This window comes from Eubalaena glacialis, chromosome 5 (assembly GCF_028564815.1).
Source record: "Eubalaena glacialis isolate mEubGla1 chromosome 5, mEubGla1.1.hap2.+ XY, whole genome shotgun sequence".
NCBI classification, from domain to species: domain Eukaryota; kingdom Metazoa; phylum Chordata; class Mammalia; order Artiodactyla; family Balaenidae; genus Eubalaena; species Eubalaena glacialis.
The window spans coordinates 67,183,800-67,203,886 of record NC_083720.1 but is presented as its reverse complement, the minus strand read 5'-3'; the positions used below and the strand labels follow the sequence as shown (position 1 = coordinate 67,203,886).

Genomic DNA, 20,087 nt, shown 5'->3' with positions numbered 1-20,087 from the left:
CCAAAAAAGGCATGGTTGAGCTCCCAGGAGCTCAGAGTCCAGTGGGGGACACAGAAAGTGCTACAGCATCACATTGTCCATCGTCTTTATCTGTGTCATTTGACTTCCTTCACCCACACAGAATTCCTGTCCCCTTCTCTGGAAACAGTTTCTCAGTGTACAGTGTACAGGCCACCTGCCTCCCAATCCTCTGGGTGCTTTTGTGAAAAGAGCAAGGGGTCACTCCAGCCAGACCTTCTGAATCACTCTCTTGGAGTGAGCCCGGGCATCTTCATTTTAACAATTATTATGCACATTATAATTTAAGAACCACCAATGTGGGTGCTGCTTTGATATCCTCTGTGACTCTGCATTGTGATACAAAGGAATGTTTAAAAAAAAAAAAACAAAACTCAAATGTTCAAGGAGTCGTTCGGAGCTTTCCTTATCCTAAATTCAGGGGGAGTTTCAAGTGGCCTCCAAGTTCAAAGCTGCTTTTATCTTTGGGTGAGGCAACGTAAGGATCTTTGTGTATGGGATTTAAGGATTGTTCAAATCCATATTTGTATATATTTCTAGCAGCACGTTTTTCTAGGAGCAAATTAAAATGCTTTGCCTATAATGAGTTAACAGCGTGAACATTGTTATGACAATCCCATTAGTTTCTTATTTAATGTTTATACTCATCTAATCAAATAAATTGAAATTGGATTATGGCTGTTGCACATCATAGCAGTTATTATCCAGTTTAAATACAGCTCTGAAGGAAATAAAATTGATTTTTCTGTGCTACTTGCGGACACCACAGGTTATTGGTGTGCTGTTTGAATTTTCAATTAGGTTTGTACAGAGGAGAATAAGATTAGGGCTTGGATTTTTTTTTTGCTTAATGTATTATGTAAATAAACTAATATTTCATTCTAATTAGTCAGATGCTTAAAAGTTGGGTGATCTGCTTTCATATTTTTATTTAAAGCATGTCAGGTTTTTAATGTGGTTAATAATTTTGAGGAACATCTTTATTTTTAGAAAGAAAAAAAGAAAATAATAGAGTAGAACACCATTATAATACTCAGTTACTACAGTAACAGCTACCTTATTTTTCAGGGAATGAGCTATAATATGTACCAGGATTTCACAGATAACTGAACCTATCTTTCAATAAACCAAATCCTTTTTTTAAAAATTGCCTTTATTCTGCAAACACCTTTTGTATACCTGCTCTGTGTAAGCACCATGCCCAGTGCTAGGGACTCAGAGTTGATGTAACATAGTTCTTTCACAAGAAGAGACATTTCAATACCACTGACTGCTCTGAAAGCAGAGCAATGGGCCAGAAAACACAGGCAAGAATGGCAAGCCCTAGGGAGTGGGGAAAGGCTTCAGGGAAAAGGTGACGTTTGATCTGGACCTTGGCTCAGAAGTAGGAGTTGGCAAAATGGACATCTATTCCTTAAATTGTAAAGGTATTACATGCTGATTACGTGCTCATTTCAAAAGTACCCATAAAAAAATTGTAATTTATTAAATTTGATTATTAAATGTATTAAGCACTTACTGTGTGTCAGGAAATGTGCTTGCTGCTGAAAATATGATGAGGAACAGCCCACAAAACCACTCTTAGATTCGATAATCTGCTAGAAGGATTCACAGAACTCACTCACAGCTAAAGGGTACGGATTAAACTCAGCGGAGAGAAGAGGTACATAGGGCCAGTCCAGGAGAGATCCACATAAGGGGCTTCCGTTGTCCTCTCCCCGTGGGCTCATGGACAGCATAGCCTTCCCAGCACTGATGTGTGACAGTGTGCACAGAGTATTGCCAACCAGGGAAGTTCATCTGAGCCTTGGTGTCCAGACTTGTTATGGAGGCTCCATCACGTGGACATGGTTGACCATCCATGTGGCTGAGCTACGTCTCTAGCCCCACAAGAGGTGGAACTAAGGCCAAATGACCCAAAGCCCCTACCCTAAATCACATTGTTAGACTATCTGGTGTGACCCGAGACCCCCAGGTAAACAAAAACACTCATATCAGGTATGACATTCCGTGTCTTAAAGATTACCTCCCAGAAGCCGATGGCAAGGGCCAGACCTCTTTTTGGCCAAGGCTGAATTCTTTACTATTCAGGAACAAAACTAAACCCCACTATAAGTTTATAAAACTCACCAGAAAGTGAGGAAGACGGGGACTGTGCAGGAAGAGTCTGGATGCTTGGGGTTGTGGGATGATGGGTGGTACTGTTAGGAAGATTTTTCGCAAGGAGGTAAGTAAACTAAGATCTGAAGGATGAGACGGATTAGCCAGGTGAGTAGTGCAGTGAAGAGCATCTCAGGGGTAGGAGACAGTGGGTGCAAAGGCTCTGAGGTGGGAAGTAGCTGGGCATGTTCCAGAAACTGGACGGAGAGGAGGCTGGAGCAGACAGAAAGAGGAGGGAATGTGGTTGCAGCGATGACTAGAGTGAAAATAGGGACCAGATCCCAGGAGGCCTCAGAGACCCCGAAAATGATTATGGACTTTATTTCCAACCAACAGGAAGCCATTGTAGAGTTTGCAAGCAGGAGCGTGGATGCTCGGATTTGTGATTTCTTTTTCTAAAGGGTCATGTGTGTGGCTGCAGTGAGAATAGCCAGTCAGGGACAAGAGTGAAAACAGGGAGACTCTGAGAAGACTATTACGACCATCCTGATGGGAGGAGACGGGGGCTTGGCACTAGGTGGTGACACTGGAGTCGGAGAGAGGGGGTGAGTTTGAGACAGCAGGAGGAGGTAGAGTTGGCAGGTCTTGTCATCCCTGCCAGCAGACCCTTGGCTGTCATACTGTGCTGTCACCAGTGGGCATCTGGCAGCCCCATCTGATTTGTGGCTTCCCCTTGGCTGTAGGCAGAGAAGCAGATAACCAAACTGACTAGAATTATGTGTAAGGAAGGAAAGGTGCCCTCTGACAGGGTGACAGGTGCAGTCCGGTGAAGTCAGTTCATGTCTCCAGACTAGGTGACACCTGTTCTGACTGCTGAACCCCAAGACTGAAGCCCACCCCCATGCCCACTTCTAGTATGGGCTGTGTTCCAAACAGCTGCAGTTGCCAGAGCAGTTCATTGTAAACAGTTCTTCTAAATCACTCAGGTATTACTGGTCATATATTCAATACACCATGAATTAAATCATGCCCCCCTTGAAAAACAGTCGCTAACCACAAAAGCCTAATATAAAATTGTCAGCACAGAGCCTGGCACTTAGGAAGAGCTTAATAAATGTTGAATGAGTGAGATGTTTAATCCTCTTTTAAAACAGGAACATTAAAAAAGAGTTTCCAGTATATCTGTGGTGTGTTTTACTAAACCCAGCCAAGGCCTTTTAGTTACATACTCCCTTGATTTTCCATGTATATTTTGTATTTTCTGTTCCTTTCCTTATAAATGGAGTGTATGGAACTTTGAATTTGGCAGAAAACATGGCTGATGTTCCCTGCCTGTTTCATTTTGTAATCGCTCAAATAACTTATTCTTGCCCAGAAATAATTAGGAAAAGGAAATACTTTCAGTACACATAGAATATGGTCAGTAAGAGACCTTGGGTTTTCCTTTCAGAACTGTTTTGGCCAGTGGCTGGCCAGCACTCTTACTTAAATGCTGTTGTTTAGCCAACGGGACACTTTTCTGCTTCCATGTATGTGCGGGGGGAAGGAAGCTCCCAGCTAGATGACAGTGTTGGGGTGCCATCCTGGCTTTAAGTCAACAGTGAACAAAAGATGCCTTACGAGAGGCGGAGGGGTGAACCACTGTTAGGGGCTTCGTGTAAATTGGCAGGGAATCTGTAAAAACTACTTTCAGTTCAGTTCAAAACTTGCTGCCTGATTGATTAAGCTACAGTTTGCTTCTGCTTAGTTGTAGTATTGCAGAGGCTTTCTGGCTGTGGGTTGCAGGACGGCCCCTCTCCCTGGCATTCATCAGGCAGGTCTGCCTGGTCGTAAGAGAAACCGGAAACTCAGGCCCGGGATGTCAGCTTTTTAAAGAGGTGGGATTAGGATGAAGTTTCCAAGTCCTGGGAGTCCCACAAGGGAAACATTCGTCACAGAATGGGGGTAGGTAGGGATGGGGGAACTCCGCCCCTCTCTTTTGCTCGCCTTGGCCCTGGCCCCAGCGGCTGGGAGCACCTGGCCGGGGGCACCTGGCAGGGGAGTGAGCGGTGGGCGGGGCGGGGCGGCCCACGTGCCTCTTCAGCAGCCAATGGGCTGCGGCGGCAGGCGGGCCGCGCGTGGGGAGGCGCGGATGGTACTTGCTTCAACTTGGGACGGAAGAAACGCACAGCAGCTGGTGTGAGCGACCGCTGCGGGGTGGCTGGTGCCTGCAACCTGGTTTCGTCCCCTGCACGGGGGTGGCATCCTCGCCCAGCCCCAGGGCCGCCCGGGAGGCCAAGGTGAGGGCCTTGGGGAGGGAGCGGCGCGCCTTTGTCTGCAGGTGAGCGCAGAGGTAACTGGCGGGGTGGGCGCCCGAGCTTGCGCCCGGGAGACCCGACCCGAGGGACAAAGGCTGCATCCTCTCTTCCCCGGAGTCAGTGCTTTGCGAGGTTGGGGGCGGCCGAGAGGGCTGAGGAGGGGTCTTTTCTGCCTTGCTGGAGGGAAGGATGAGTATTGTATGAAATGGAGGGAAGGTGGAGGAGTCTTTTGATGCAATTTACCAGGGTGGCAGGAAGCTGTTCAGGGGTGGGCTGTTCAGATGGTCCACTCTGGGCATTTCTGTTGTGTCCAGTGTTATGATTGAGCAAATGAGTGCATTCATCTCACATGCCCTCTGATGAATCCACGTTTATGTCCTCTTGTCTACATTAGGAGTGAAAAATATTTCAGGATCTTGGTAATCCGATTTTTGAATTAAAAGCAGTATCCTTTGGTGTAGAAAGACTGTGCAGTTTCAAATAATTTTAATTGGATGACTTACAATATTGGTGGACTTGCACGCAAATGTCTCAAATTCCCAAAAGGTAGAAAAGCTGCCAACTTATCACGTGCTTGTTCTTGGCACTGAAAAAAAAGTAGATTTTTGGTTTGGGTTTTTTTGGTTTGTTTTTTTTTTTAAAGAAAAACGTGATATAAATATTGAACACAACACTTGATTGGATTCTCGGGGAATCTGTGTCTTTTCTATGTATTATCTATTTCCCTGTACCAGTGTTGTATCCAGGCATGTCTGTCGATTCCCCAGTTAATGTGTTAGCTGTGAATCTTCATTACTGCCTTGGGTGGGAAGAGGCGGGGGAGGAGCAATCTCATTAGTCTTTTCTTTCTCTTTATAACTGCAGCTGCAGCCTAGCTTTGACTAGTATCATGAATGGTGGATTCTGCCTGCTTTCCTCGTGTTGTTCTCTTTCTGGTTTCCTTAGACCAGGAGCAGTCAGTTTCTCCTCCAGCCTTACTCTGACACAAAAGCAGTTTTTAAGCTTTCTCCCCAAAGTTCAGATCTTTGCCACTGCCCTTGAGTTGTTATTTGCTTTGTGAAGCCTTTCAGGACAGAGGTGTCCTGAGGCCTTTCCCAAGAAGTTAGACACATAATGCTTTGTGAGGAGAACAACCCTAAATCTGTATTTGTAAATTTCATCTGTAATTTTATAAGTTACCAGCGGTTTTGTCGTCCAAAGTGAGATGTGTATAACAAGCTTATAGTAGGGGAAAGACTTTCTACAAGGCATCAGCCACTGTCGTTGTAGAAAGTGCTATCGGACTTGGCTCAGAGTGAAGGCATGGGCTGTGTGTGCCGGTTTGGTCAGGAACCCCACCTTTCTGACAGCTGCTGGCTCGTTTATGAGTTTTTCTGTCATTCTAACAAGTCCTGGCTTTTGAGCAATGGGGATAATTTATTTAACAAGCGTTTATTGAACACTTGCTATGTGCTTGGCAGTGGCACTAATGATCAAATGGTAAATGCAACAAGTACCTTCTTGCTTTCTTGGATTTCACACTGTTCTAGCACAGGACCCATTTTGGGTCCTCTGAACTGGAGCATCCCCGGGGAGCAGTATGGATGACCCCGAGGTGAGCCAGGAGGATGCTGCTGCCCGGGAGGTCCGCTGAGCCCAGGCTGTAGGTACAAACAGATGGGGCCGAAGTCACCTCCGCTCCAAGGGTGGAGGTATTAATCAGACCAGTGGGTCGTTGTGCGCTGGACTCTGTCTTCTTGAACCTGCTTGCCTTGATTGTGGATACCTCTCAGAGGAGCCTGGGACTGCAAGGAGGGCCAGGAGAAGCTGAGTTCTCAAAGAGTTTGAACAGTGGCATTGTTTTTTCAGAGGTGGTAATTCCAGTCTGTTTCACAAACTATCCTTCATGCAGTCTCCTAGTCTCACCTCAGTAGCTTTCATCTTGAACAGCCCCTCAGGGAAATGAATTTCATTCTGGACCACTGACTGAGCTAAGCTTTATATCTGTCCCCAGTTTCCCAGGTGTTGAGGTGACTCCTAGGTTTAGAGACCTGGAACGTGGTTGGAAAACCCCTATCATGCACTCTCTACTTTTCATGGATTTGGGGGAGTGTACTGATGATACTTAATTTCTTACTTGTCTGGACTTTCAGACTTTTCCACGGATCCCTAGGGTCACGTGAAAACATACTAAATAGTAGTGTAACTTGTCCTTTTCAACTGCCTGTTTCAAATAAAGAATATGACATTTTTGAGAAAGTCCTAGCTCTTTGAATTCCTTTGTTCTTAACATAGTACCTGGCATAGGACGCTCTCCATAAATAATTGAATTGTTGAATGAATGTAGATGAAATATTTCATTTTCTGTTTTTAGGGTTTACCTCTGATTATCACATGTACTTGATATTTATAATCTATAGATTAATTTGCCCTTCAGCAGATGTGGAACATCCCTGTGTCGGGCATCTTGTGAGGTACATGAGGAAGTGAGAGAGATAGGGTTCAAAGAGGCAGGAGATGAGCTGGAAGAACAATTCAGGAAGCAAGATGATATGGATTATGATAAGTGCTGTGAGGTCAACAGCACAATGCAACAGAGAGAGAGTACCTCGGTGGGGAAGGGGGCCACCAAGGGGCAGCCCATCCTAGGAGGTGGCATTTGAGCTGACCTTGAAAGCTGGGAAGAAGCCAGGTGTGTGAGGGGAGCAGGAGGAAGGAGGAAGGATGAGGGGTGCTCAGCATGTTCAAGGATGTGAGAGAAGGCCAGGGTGGCTGGAGCCCGGAGCGGGAAGTCCAGTGATATGTGCTGGGGTGGAAGAGGTGGTTGGGGCCTGGGGGACAAGATCATACAGGGCTTTTTGGTTATGGTTGAAGGTTTGAATTTTCTTTTTAATGCCATGAGAAACCTCTGAAAGGTGGTAACCAGGGGAGTGCCATGATCTAATTTGTTTCGTGAAGAAAGATCTCAGTGAATGCTGTTAAGGGGTATGGATGTCGGGAGCTGAGCTGGAAGCTGAGGGTTCAGTTATCGAGTCCTGGTCCAGGAAAGATCAAAGTGGTGGCAGAGGGGATGAAGAGAAGCGGGTTGTGGAGATTGAACTGGCAGGGTTGACTATGGAAGATGCAGGACGAGGAGTCACCTAGGACCGTAGCTGGAGTTTTAGATTCATTGTTTATTTCTGTTGGATATATGTATTAATAGAAATAATGACCGTATAAGGACAATTAGGCAATGAGCAACTCACTTTCAATTTATATTATACCAAGACCTTGACTTAATTCTGTCTTATTCCCCAGTGCAGTGAGCGGCCCTACCCAGTGGAGTGCTGTGCATTTGGCCATTTTTTCCAGGACATTTTCACCCTTCAGTGCCCTGACTATCCTTCTCAACTGGTTATCAGACCTTTGAGCATTTTCTCTGTTCTGTCATAAAAATGAAGGATCAAAGTAAGAAAGAAGACAGGTTTAAGCTTTAATCCATACAGAATTACTCTACCTTTGCTTCTAGATTTATAAGATACCATTGATAATTGCATCTGAAGTTGTTTATTTCATATACAGTATCCTCCATTGTTCCAACAACAGATATTCTGTTGTAAATAAGACTTGTTCTATATCTATTTAAAATCAGAAAGAGTAATATTCCTTAGTAACTTTGCAGGAAATTCACTGTGCATTTTGTGAGCTAGAAAAGCCATTTCCTTGTATCTAAAAAGTAGATAAATGAAATACTTGGTCTCTGATGGGATTTTTTTGGGGAGGCCCCTCCTTCTAGCTTCCAATTTGTGAACATGAAAGCTTAACAATGTCTTTGTCAGTTAACTTTGGTTTTGAAACCATCTTTGGTTTGGGTTTGCAGGAAAATATTTCTTCTGCAATCAGAATTTTAGGCAGATGAGAAGGGGCAGAAGTGACTTGGGCTGCCATCCCTTCTGATCTGGAAGCCTGGACTTGTTACCCTAGAACATGTAAGTGTGTCTGGGGATGAATAAATTATGACAGCTGAAATAATTATGATAGAGGAAAAGCAGCTGTGGAGAACACAGTTGACAGTCGGGGCTGATTTGACCTGATTCTGTCATGTCAAAGCATGCATCTGTTTGCCAGGTTACATGAAAATGCTGTTTTCAGGGAGTCCAGTGTGTTCTGTTTTTTATCCACCCCCCGCACCCCCCAAAAAAGAAAAAAGAAAAACATTCTAAGAGGAGTCATAGCCTGCTAGTGACTCTTCCGAAATAAAATGACTGGAGCAGAGACCCAAATTGATTCTGGTTCTCATTTTGGGCACCCATGTAGCATTTTAGTTGAGCAAAAGATATTTTGATTCTAAAGCTGCAAATTGGAAGAGTTCTTACTCCTGCTTCTGGGTGGAATAGTTTCCAGCTGGCCGTGGAGTTTGTCACCTGTAACAAGGATTATTCCACCATCTCAGCCAGTCGCAACGGGTTTAATACACGCTTGGTTCACTGCTCTGCTGTTACCATCTTGAAATTCGTAATGATTTTTTCACGCAGGGCCTTGCGTTTTCATTTTGCACTGGGCTCCGCAAGTTATTGAGCTGGTCCTAGTCTCCCTGTTTGTCCATGTTGTGTGTTGCACCTCTGAATCAGGCCGACATCCAGAGCAGGGTTCCACACTTGTTCTGTGAAAGTCCAGATATGAAATATTTGGGGCTCTGTGGCCTCTGTTGCAACTCCTCAGCTCTGTCATGCTGGCACAGAAGCAGCCTTAGACAGTAGGAGATGAAGGAGTACGGCTGTGTCCAGTGACACTCTGTTTATAAAAGCAGACAGGGGGTGGATGGACTCTGGTCCTGGGGCCGTTGTTTGCGACCCCTGATGTAAAGGACCTGGGTGGAAACCACAGTTCCACAACTGAAATAGAGATCTTGTCCTTTGGAAGCAAGAAGGCTCGGTCACCTTTGGGCAGCTTTATGGTGCTCTGAAAACCAGTCTCCAGAGAGCACTCCTGAAGAAGGTCAGGCTGGTAGGGGTACTTCTGCGGCAGACCGTCATTTGAACATCCCTGAACCCACGCTTGAGCTTCTTCGAGATGGCATGTTAATTCTGTTTGTCAAGTGTGAAGACATATGGACAGAAAAAGGAAGGTGAACTCGGACAGTAAAAACAGGATGCTACCGTGATGGGATTGTGGTTTTTTTTTTTTAAGATTTATTATATTTGAGGGAAAAGAAAAAGGATGCTGGAGTAAGGAGGCTAGCTGTGTATAAGAGGTAACCTCATCCAATAGGAACGGTGTGTCTTCTTTCAAACTGTATCCAGAAGTTAACCCCTGCTCAGACAGTGTAGCACCTCCTGGCTGGGGGTGCGGGGGGCATTGGGGGGATGCTCTGTGCTGCCTTATATATAGTCCAGCTCTCCACACTTCCTCTGCCTCCACGTGTATGGAAATGTGTTGTCTGGGGTCTTCTCTCTAAATGATAAACAAAAGTTTATTTCTCTTAGAGTACAAAGATAAAGAAGAGTATCTGGGGAGTCAGTAAATCTTGATAGAAATCAATATACAAGGGAAATATATATATTGATTTCTTTAGGAGCAGAGGAGCCGTTTTTCATTTAGACAAATGTTCTAAAGAAGGAATCTAGTTAGGGGCTCTGGAAACGTTGTTTCTGCTGGAGATGATCAGAGTATAGATTTGCTTTGCTTTCAAATTGAGTCACAAGAGATTAATAATCTTCTAAGAACTCGCTTCCTGCCCATTCAGATAAAATATGTTTTATTAACATTATTTCTCATTGACATGAGAACGGAATGTGAACTAAAGCCATTATGAAAGTACCAGCTGTAATAAACAATAGCAGGAGAAAAAGAAATCCAGCCAAGTCCCTATTATTCACAGCATTATTCTCTTACCAACATGATCAGGAATAAGGGAGGAAGACCTTTGTTTATGCTACTTAGTTATTTATTTTAAAATATTTATTGATTACCTATTACGTGCCAGGCAGTGATGAGTGAACACTTACCCATGGTGGTGAGTGAACAAGGCAGAAACGTTGCTGTTTGCGCGGATTTTACTTTTTTGTGGGGCAGGAGGAAGGACAGACAGTAAACAAATAAGCAGGGTAGTTTTAGATGCCTTGAGAGTTGGTGGTGACTGCGTAGTCCGGAGGGGTCTTCTGGAGGTGATGACGATGAGAAGGAGTCCTTCATGGGAGATCTGGGGGACTAAGTGTCCAGGCAGCAGAAACAGTGAGCACATAGGCTCCAAGGCAGAAGCGGTGGGCGTGTTTGTGAACAGAGTATGGCTGGAGCCCAGCAAGTGTGGGTGAGGCGGGAAGTGAGTGAGGTCAGAAAGATAGATGGGGAGTTTGGGGTTGGGTGGGGGAAGAGTCATAAGCAGGGGAGCAACAGGATAAGTGTCTGCTGTGTAAAGAATGAAATCCTCAGCCTTTGCCCTGGAAAGTTATTTAGACCAAACACAGCACTTTTTTTTTTTTAAACAATTTCTTAATACCAGGAGATCTTCCTTCCTCCCTTCCTTCCTTCCTCCCTTCCTTCCTTCCTTCCTCCCTTCCTTCCTTCCTCCCTCCCTCCCTCCCTGCCTTCTTGCATTGTGTCTTCGTTGCTACACGTGGGCTTTCTCCACTTGCGGTGAGCGGGGGCTCCTCTCGTTGCGGTGCGCGGGCTTCTCACTGCGGTGGCTGCTCTTGTTGCGGAGCACGGGCTGTAGGCACGCAGGTTCAGTAGTTGTGGCGCAGGAGCTTAGTTGCTCCGCGGCATGTGGGATCTTCCCGGACCAGGGATCGAACCCGTGTCCCCTGCATTGGCAGGCGGATTCTTAACCACTGCACCACCAGGGAAGTCCCACAACACAATTTTTGTCACCAGGTCCAGCTGTGGTGGAACCAAAAATCCAATAGGGATGGAGACAGGAGCAGAGAGCTGAGGCCACCTTTCTTCATCAAGGGGTGAGGTCCTGAGGAGAGCCCATTCATTGGGAAGGAGGCAGGCTCAGGTGCCCCCAAAACACAGAGCAAAGGCGAGACCAGCCAGGCCAACCTGTCTCCCATTTGTGGATCCACCACTTTCTAGCTTGGGGGTTTTGAACCTTAGATTCTCTCATAAAATGAGAGTCGCGAGGCTCCCCTTCAAGGTTATTGTGTGGCTTGGCGTTAATGTGCACCAAGAACAGAGCCTGGCTGGGTGGCAGATTGAATAAAATGGGAACCGCTAGTGTTATTTTGCTTTTAGCAATCAGTCATTCTAGTGTTGATGTCTATTTTTGTGTAGGTATTATTGAGTTTACAGAGTATTAGGGATTCTTGTATCTACATGTAAGTTTCCATAATTTAAGTGAAGGCCAAATGTCTTTTGGCTTTTTGTGTTATCTGTACTAGTATTCCTTCTGTCTGCACAAAGGAGTGGGGATTGGCTATATAGGTATAGCCCTAAAGCCTCTTGAAAGTTTAGAAACAGATTTAAGAATGTGTCTTCCCCACAAGAGGCCCTCCGCGAGACTGGGTGCATGGAGTTGAAGGGAATTCACCCACAGGCTTGCCGTGGTTTTAACTCAGAGCCTGGTCTGTAACCTGCCAGTGGTTGGTGCCCTTGTGGCACTTCTTGCGTGGAAACCACTTTCCCAGTACGGGGAACTGTCATCTTCCCCCCTCTGTACCAAAATCTTTAAATATTCCCTTGTTCTCAAACCTTGTCAGATAGGGGCCTTATGGGTATCAAGTATTTTGTTTTCTGTTTTACCATCTCTACTTTCAGGAAGGAAGCCAGCCCATGGTTTCACAATTCAGGTATATTTTACATTAATTTTATCCTTTGATTGTGCCCTAAACTTTATACCGTGAAACCATAATGTGGCATGAATTATCTCTCACTTGAGAACTAAATATAAGTTGTGCGTGTGTATTCTCTTTTTGCTCAGATATTCAGAGAAGCAAGGTTTTTTGGTTTTTGTTTTTAACTGTAATACAGCACAGACGAAAGCAGACGCTCGTTAATTCTTGCTGTCTTCAAAGATGCACTTAAAAAAAATCTCATTTCCTGGTTGCTCTCAAATATCCTTTTTTGCCTCATTAGTAAGCTGACTGGTAACTATTGTGTCTTCTCTCTAGTGGCATGAGAAAGTCCTTTGTTTAGAAGAATGTGCCTTGAATTTCAATAACCTTAAACCACTTTAGATCCTCAACTTCACACTTAATGCTAGTTGGAACGCGAAGGCCTGTGTCTGCCAGTCAGCAGTTAACAGGCTCCCTGGTGCTGGGGTGGGGGATAGGGGGAGACAGGAGCAGGGAGGTGGGAAGGATACTCGTTTTGCAAAGGAAGGTACACTTGTCAGAGAGAAGTGTTCCTGCTGCCGTTTGGTTCTGGGAAGGACAGAAACCTTTTCCCTGAGCTGCATTTTCTGAAACTCACTAGACACCACACGGTAAATTTGCATAAACTCAGAATTCAGTTCGGAGCTCTTTCACCTGCAGGGTGTGGATTCTAAAGGGGTCTGTGAGTGAGTTTCAGGGATTATTGAACTTTCTCCCCCACCCCCTTGCGACGGTGTGTGAAAGTGTGGGTCTGTATGTATTTCTATCTGGAGTGTTTTCATCAGAGTCCAAAAGGTTCCATGATCCAAAACAGGTTAGAAACCTTCCTCTTGGCAGACCTCCTCTCCCTCCTCCCCCTCCTCCCCCTCTCCTCTCCCTCCTCTCCCTCCTCCCCCTCCTCCCCCTCAGTTGGTAACGGCACTACTCAGCGTACCCATCAGGTCCACACTGCACGCCGTCCTGCTGTGAGAGTCTGACACGGATTCATGGGTGCGATCCTCACAGCACTCTTAGGAAATGAGTAGTACCACTTATTGCTCCCGTTTCACAGAAGAGGAAACTGAAGAACAAAGAGGCTAAGGGCCTTGACCAAATGCAGACCGTGAATAAATGTCGGGGACAAAAAACTTGAAGCTGGGGAAAAAGAGAAACTGTCAGGTTCATGAGTTGGTTTGAGAGCTTTCATGACATGAAGTTTTATGTCTTTACTTCATTGCCATGTGGATAATGCTGGTCTGTGCTGGCGCTCAGAAGGCTCAAAAGACTCTCAGTGATGACAGACGAGCATCAAAAAGTAGTACGCAGCAGAGAGTTCTGCAAACATGGAGCGAGAAGTACCCTGGCAAGTGTTTGCTTTACGTGCTCAGTTTGTGAAAAGTAGACGGTGTGCATTGCATAAGAAGTAGGTGGCTGTGCTGGGGAGATGCGTCCTCTTCCAAAGAGCTGGAGTAGACATTGTTATTCTGGTATGCTATTTTTTTTTTTTTTTTTTGAGGAATTTCCTATTCATTTGGTTGCCCGGTTACACATGCCAAGTAGTTCTGTTATTTCAGGCTTATTTTAATGAAAACATTGCCAATTACTCCTCCATTCATTTTCCCAAGAAACAACCGCCGAGAGCATGGAGATCAGGCAGCCTTCAGGTGTGAGGCTGGTGTGGAGTTCATCATGGGGTTGAATTCTTCCCACTGGCATCTTGTATAGTGAGACGGGAGTAAGCTTGCACCTGACTCTAAATTGAGCCTTCCCTGCTCTCAGAATGGCGCTTCACGCAGAAGCCCAACTTCGGGCTGATGTTTCTGCCCCAGCACATTACAAGGTGTCGAATTGGTGAAGCAGCTGCCGCTAGGACTCTGCTGCATTTTTCGAATGACATTTCAGAGATCTCTCTGAAGTGCATATTTATGGCTGGTTTTCTCTTCAACACTTAAATCAAGCAGTGTCTATTAACCCCAAACAAATTAACATTGTTAAAAGTTCAGTGTCATTTTTCTGAGTACTGCCCTCAGGGAAAAGCATAGTGGCTACATATTGATGTCATTTCCTTAAGTGAATCACTAGTAATGGGTCTGATTTCAAATATCCAAGGCGCCAATAATAATTATACACAAAAGAAACAGTCTGCGTCCTTGGGGGTCTAGACTTAAGGTTACTTAAGTATACTATGTATACTAGGCACAGGCTTTTTATTAAGAATAAAAAATTAAAAGCACCTGGCATAAATCAAAAGTTAGTCAAAGAAATGCTGCCCATTCATTTTTTTGTAGTAAGAGTCAAAGCACTTGAATTCTTTTCGGATAAAAAATCTGAGCATTAGGAGATTCCAAGAGCATGTGATCTTAGATAAGAAACCCAAGATTGAGGATAAGTGACTTACAGAGTGTTTACTCAAACTGAGACTGGAGTCCAGGTCTTTGGATCCTTTGCTGATGATCTAAATTGCCTCCAAAGACTGGTTTTGATAGTGGGGCAGTGCAGAGGGGCAGGCTCGAGGTGGAGGGAGGTGCCCTCAATGCTATGGTAAGTGGTGCCCAGTAAATCTGAGGAGAGGCCACAAATACTCCCCCAAGTGACCTCCCTTCTGTGGGAGACATTTCGTCTCAAACGCTGCCCAGCAGGACCCAACTGAGACATGACACCGTCAGGTGACCTGGGGCTGATAACTATAGTGACGCAGTCTGTCACACTTGTAACAGAACACGCATTCTTTGCACACACCATCTCATTTAATTGAGTTCCCATGATTACCCTGAGCCAGGGGCCCTTGTCCCTTTTTCACTGACGAGGAAACAGGTTCCAAGGGGCACAGAGAGGGACACCAGGAAAAAGAGAAGGTAAGTAACCAGCAGGATTTGAACATAGCTCTGACTGCTTACTCAGCTAAAGGGCCTCTCTTGGGAATTTTCAGCTGCCTTCTTCCCATGCAAAAGTTCACAGGCCTCAGAGAGGGGGGGGGGTCCCCCGTTTACCTAAAACCCCAGTGGCAAACCCTTTGCCCCATCTTGAACACCTGTGCATAGCAGCGTGCTGGTTTATTTGGGAGACAAACTGTGAGGTGATTCTGCAGGACTGTGAAGAAGCGTGGGGTTCCCGTCCTAGGCGCATTCCCAGAAGACCAGAATGAGAGTCCTGCAGGCCTACAGTCAGACGCTGACTTCCCGTGTACCTTGGTCAAGTCGCTCAACTCCTCTGAGCTTGTTTCCTTTTCTGTCAGTGAGAACAGTCGTATCTGCCTTGTCAGGTTGCTGTTAGGGCATCACAGAGCCGGAGCTCAGTGAATGGTAGTCTGGTAGTGGCTGGGAGTGTGATTGTGGTCGTCACATCTACTGCAGGGTGGTTACCTGCGCCTCGGGGCATGCGTGTCACGGTGGTTTTCCTCAAGTGTTGAGGTAGATGTTTACATATTTGTACTACAAAAGTCACGTCTTCTTATTGTATAATATTTAAACGACTATATTAAATACAGTCCTCTGTAATCCCCCCTCCAGGTAAGAGTTGACAGTTGGATGTTAAGTTGTTCCAGATTTGTTGCCACGCATATATTAAAATACACACTCAAACATTTGTTGTTTTTCCTGTAAGACCTTATATCTGCGACTTGGGTTGTTTGCTTGCTTGCCTTCCCCCCATTTGATAAGATGTCATTGTCACTGTTCGGTATCAGGGTGGACAGCTTCACCTTTCTGCCCAGTGGCGGGCGTGCTTGCTCTTTCACACCGTGATTTCAGCCCTCATCTCCGCAGGGTCCTGTTGGCCGCTCCGTGACCCTGGCCGCAGGGCCCCTGCAAGGGCGGCTTTCTGCCTTTCCTCCTCATTATCCGCCTCTTCAGTCTGTTCAAGTGGGATGCATGCCTGTGACTGACTTGGGGCTCTGTCCTCGGGCCCCTTCAAACTGGCTGTGCTGAGACCAGCAGGGTGTGGTGAGCACTGCGGGTCGGGAGGTTAAGTGGCATCATTAGCGTTGCTCTGGCAGCTCAGAGCAGCTCTGGGGATGGAACTCAAAGCGTTCAGCCCCAGACTCCAAATTGCTGTCGGCTCCTTTCCACCTTCCACCCCTCTCTTCCCCGGCACAAATCTGTTTTCTCACCTTTAAGCTCATTTACTGGCCCGGCCTCGTCCCACCTCCGCCCTTGGCCGGCTGCCCTGCTTCCGCCCCCTCCTGCTCTGTTGCCCTCTGTGGATGCAGTTCTGTGAAAGTACCTGGAGTGTAATGTTGTAGCTCTATTAATAGGATGTCAGAAGTGTTGGTAAAGCAGGTAAGGCTGTTGCCATGTCATTGTTTCCATACGTTTTTTTATTGGCAGCAGGTGGAGCTGGAAAATGAGGATAAGTACTCTGCCTGTGTTCACTGCAAATGGTTTCCTGTATTTCACTGTGATATTTTAGGCTTGATTACCTCCCCAGGTTGATATGTTGCCTCTGTAAACTCAGCTGGCATCTCTTGGCTTCATCGTAATGCGGCTCAAAATACACACTTCTGTGTGAGAGAGTTCAGCTAAAATAAGCACCGAAAGGCTATTAATTGCAGCCAAGTTGGGAAATAAGATGGGATGTCAGAGCTCAGAGTCGCTGTTAACGGGACTGTGTTATTCACCGGTTGCCATGTGAATGCTAACGTGTTGTTTCTGCTCTGTCCCCTCATGCCTTCCCGGATTCAGAGAGAGGTAACCAACCAATTTTCACTTCTCCCCCTTTGTGCTGTCTTAAGTGTCTGGCAAAGCTCACTTGCTTTCTTCATGCCCTGTCGCCACCATCATAGCCATCGCTGTCTTTGAAAGGCAGAACTTTGTTTTGTTTAACTTTTTCTCATCATCATTGTTATGTGTCCTGCATTTAAAATAGTGTGGAATTGCCTCTGGGTCCCTGATCCTCTGTTGCTTGACCCTGTTTGGGGAAGGTGTTGGGCAGAACAATGACTTGGTCCCTGTCACTACTGGCTGAGCAGAGTCTAATCAGCATGCTAGGGAGAAGGCGTGATAGAAATAGTCAGGTTAGGTACCATGTTGTGTAGGAGACTTTTTGTGCTTCTTGAAGAACTAATACTAGGACCTGCTTGTTATGACTTCTCTGTAGAGTTTCGTTGGTGAGATTTGGTTCTAGGCCAATAGCTGGAAGGACTGACTCAATTTCAGTCTGGATTATTAGCAAAAATCTATGGAATTCTTCTCCCTTCCCACCTGTAGACGAACATAATGATGAAAAGGCTGTAACTCCAAAATGAAAGGCATTTATACCTCAGATGTGTGTGTTTCCCGCACTCTGACCATCAGCCTGACCATTTGGCTGATTAGGGGCTTTTAAGCTCCATGATTCCTCAGCTCTGTCATTTAATAAAAGCTCCATTTTTGATGGAAGGAGAAAGTTTTGGAATTTTTCTCCTTGAAAAAATGACTGTGAGTACTGCTTGGCAAAGTGAAGCGACACCAGCGCTGGCCTCTTTGCTTTTTGTGCTGGAGTCCGTCCCAGGGGGCTCCCTCCTGGCTGGGGCTGAGCTCCAGCTAGCGGCCACTGTTCTCCCTTAGGATAAGCTGCTGTCATAGCTAAATGGCTGGCGGGAAGGGAGACAGCGTAGGCTGGGTGGGTAGCACTTCCACAGTCGGTCTTCCAGAGGGTCTGCTTAGGAGAATTTGGGAGCTTGATTGACTTTCTCACTACTTTTGAGGAGGCTCTGGGCCCCTGGCGGTGATGGAAGTTTCTGGAGGATGAGGGCTGTGGGTTTGGATACGAGCTCCCTTGTATGAAGTCACCACACATCAGAGTGCATGGTAAGGATGTTTTCGGATCTTTGCTAGTTCCTACCCTCCGTGTCCTTGCTGGGAACCAGTTGCTCTGAATATTAACAGCAAGACTGTTCTAGAGAGGGCTACAAATTCTGGTTCGCCCAAGCCACCTGGATTATTTGCAGGTGGTAGAATTTCAGATCTGCTGTGTACACAGTCTGTGTGTCTCCTGAAAGCACCTGGTGAGGGTTTCCCTGCAGAGAATTTGTGTTTACCCAGGTGATGAGTTGCTAGAATGCCCCTTTCAGAGTTTACAAACTTAGCATCTTCTTAAGCTTGCAAAGAAGGAGAGTTTGAGTTTATCAAACCAGAGCCTGAGCTTTGTGAAATTAACGATGCCCACATATGGTGCATGTGCCAGTGGGTACAGTTTGAAAAACAAAGTCGTGTATGTGTGTGTGTGTAACCTTCTGGATTAGCTGTTTAGGAAGATGACATTTCTCATCCCCTTTCCCCCCTCTTTCCTCCTCCAACCCCCCCAAAACAAGATTTTCAAAATGCAATCAGAAAACAAGAGCAGTTAGGCAAAGAAGAGCAGGCAGTCCTGAAAACAGCATTCCTCCCTCCAGGCCCTATGCAGGTGAGATGAAGAAGAGAGAAAGCCCTTTATCATAAAGGGCTGGGAATAGAGTGTTTAGATCCAATCTGGTTGCTGGTCTTTTGTCCTTATTTGCAGGTGGGACCCGTCCTCTGCAGTGGTAACAACGCTGTTTGCTTATTGCTTCCACAGAAAGATAAGCTGGGAGGATAAGGGTCTTTAGGTACATTTCAACAAGTGTTACTATATTCATATCAGTACAGAGGTTTATTAAAACATCCCTCGTGGATAAGGAGACAGTATTTCAAAGTGGGCTTTTTCTTTGACTTTATTTTCCTGACTTATAATAACAACTAACATTAATCAATTGCCTTCGTGTGCCAGCCTTCACAGATATGACCTGAGCAAAATACGGGTTGTGTGAAAGACGTTACCAAATCATGGAGACTTGGTCAGGAGCGCTAACAGAAAAGATTTAGCGAGAGAGTGAATGGCAGGGAATCTAACAGAAAAGAGAGGAGAGAGCTACTGCCAGACACATCTGGGCTGTCATGTGCCTGAGGAGGGCAGCTCCAGAAAGCAGAGCCCAATCCCATAGGCAAAAGTTGCAGGGAGGCAAGTTTCCATTCATCATTAAGAAAAAATATATTTTGGTTCGCAGCGAGCATTCAGCAGTGGAGCTCCTGATCCATTAAGTAAATGAGGTTTTATACCACTGATATATTCTAGGCACCACCTGTCTGGGTTGCTGTAGAAGGAGGGACTTTGAAATGTTAGCCTGGGTAACTGCTACGAGGTCTGTAGGTGCCTATAAATACCTTTTGAGGAGGGATAAACACATAAGCAGATTTCATTTGTGTAAGGGTTGTGGTGGGAGAGACTTAGGGAAAGGGTGAGCAGTTCTGTCTTGGCTACTTTTTAATAGAACCCATTTGAATAAAGAATCGTTTATTCATTCATTCCGTAAAGATGGATTAAGCCCCTACAGGGCAATTAAAATGCTGTTCAGCTGAGAACAATAAAAGCAATCTTTTGCCCTTTTTCTTTGCCATTAAGAAATTTGAGGCTGTCATGTAAGATGTCTTAGCACTGACATTTTTCCCTGTCAGAACTCGCTGGTGGTCCTCTGGGGGAATAATTACTGGGGAGAAGAGCAAAAGGAGAGGAACAAAAAGGGTTGGAGACACAAGGGCTTAGCCAACAAATGGTGAAAGGTAGTTGATGCACTTCTGTTACAGTTTAAGGAAGAAACTTAGCTATAAACCTTCCACTTCCTGGTTTATAAAGGAAATGCAGTGATCCCCTGACTGCAGGAAATAAATGGGGCAGAACTCCAGAGGGGACCGGCACCTCTTTTAGCAAACGGCTCCTGCAGGAGTGAGCTGGAGCAAAGGACAAAAGTGGTCCTTGCTGCTCAGTGTCAGACACAGTGACTCAGACGGACGGGCATCTAGCAGAATTTGTTAGAAAAGACGGCCGCCTGTTCTGACTGGACCTCGGGGGTCATTTGGGCCAGCTCTGTGGTTTTATAGACCACACCGAGGCCCTGGAGGAGACGTGACCACGGGGGGGCGGCGCGGAA

At 45.8% G+C, this 20,087-nt stretch overlaps 1 protein-coding gene across 18 annotated transcripts in view; it reads left to right on the top strand.

The window, feature by feature from the left end:
* The window catches only part of APBB2 (amyloid beta precursor protein binding family B member 2), a 372,773-nt gene that overhangs the window by 332,984 nt on the left and 19,702 nt on the right, over positions 1-20,087 (top strand). The window contains exon 1 of one of the 18 annotated variants that reach the window (XM_061192214.1): positions 4,272-4,397. The exons of 16 other annotated variants lie outside the window; for them this stretch is intronic. The gene's annotated coding sequence lies outside the window, so the exon portion shown is untranslated. Of the gene's footprint in view, positions 1-4,271; positions 4,439-20,087 lie in introns of those variants that run through there. One more of the 18 variants, XM_061192213.1, reaches the window with a different exon arrangement.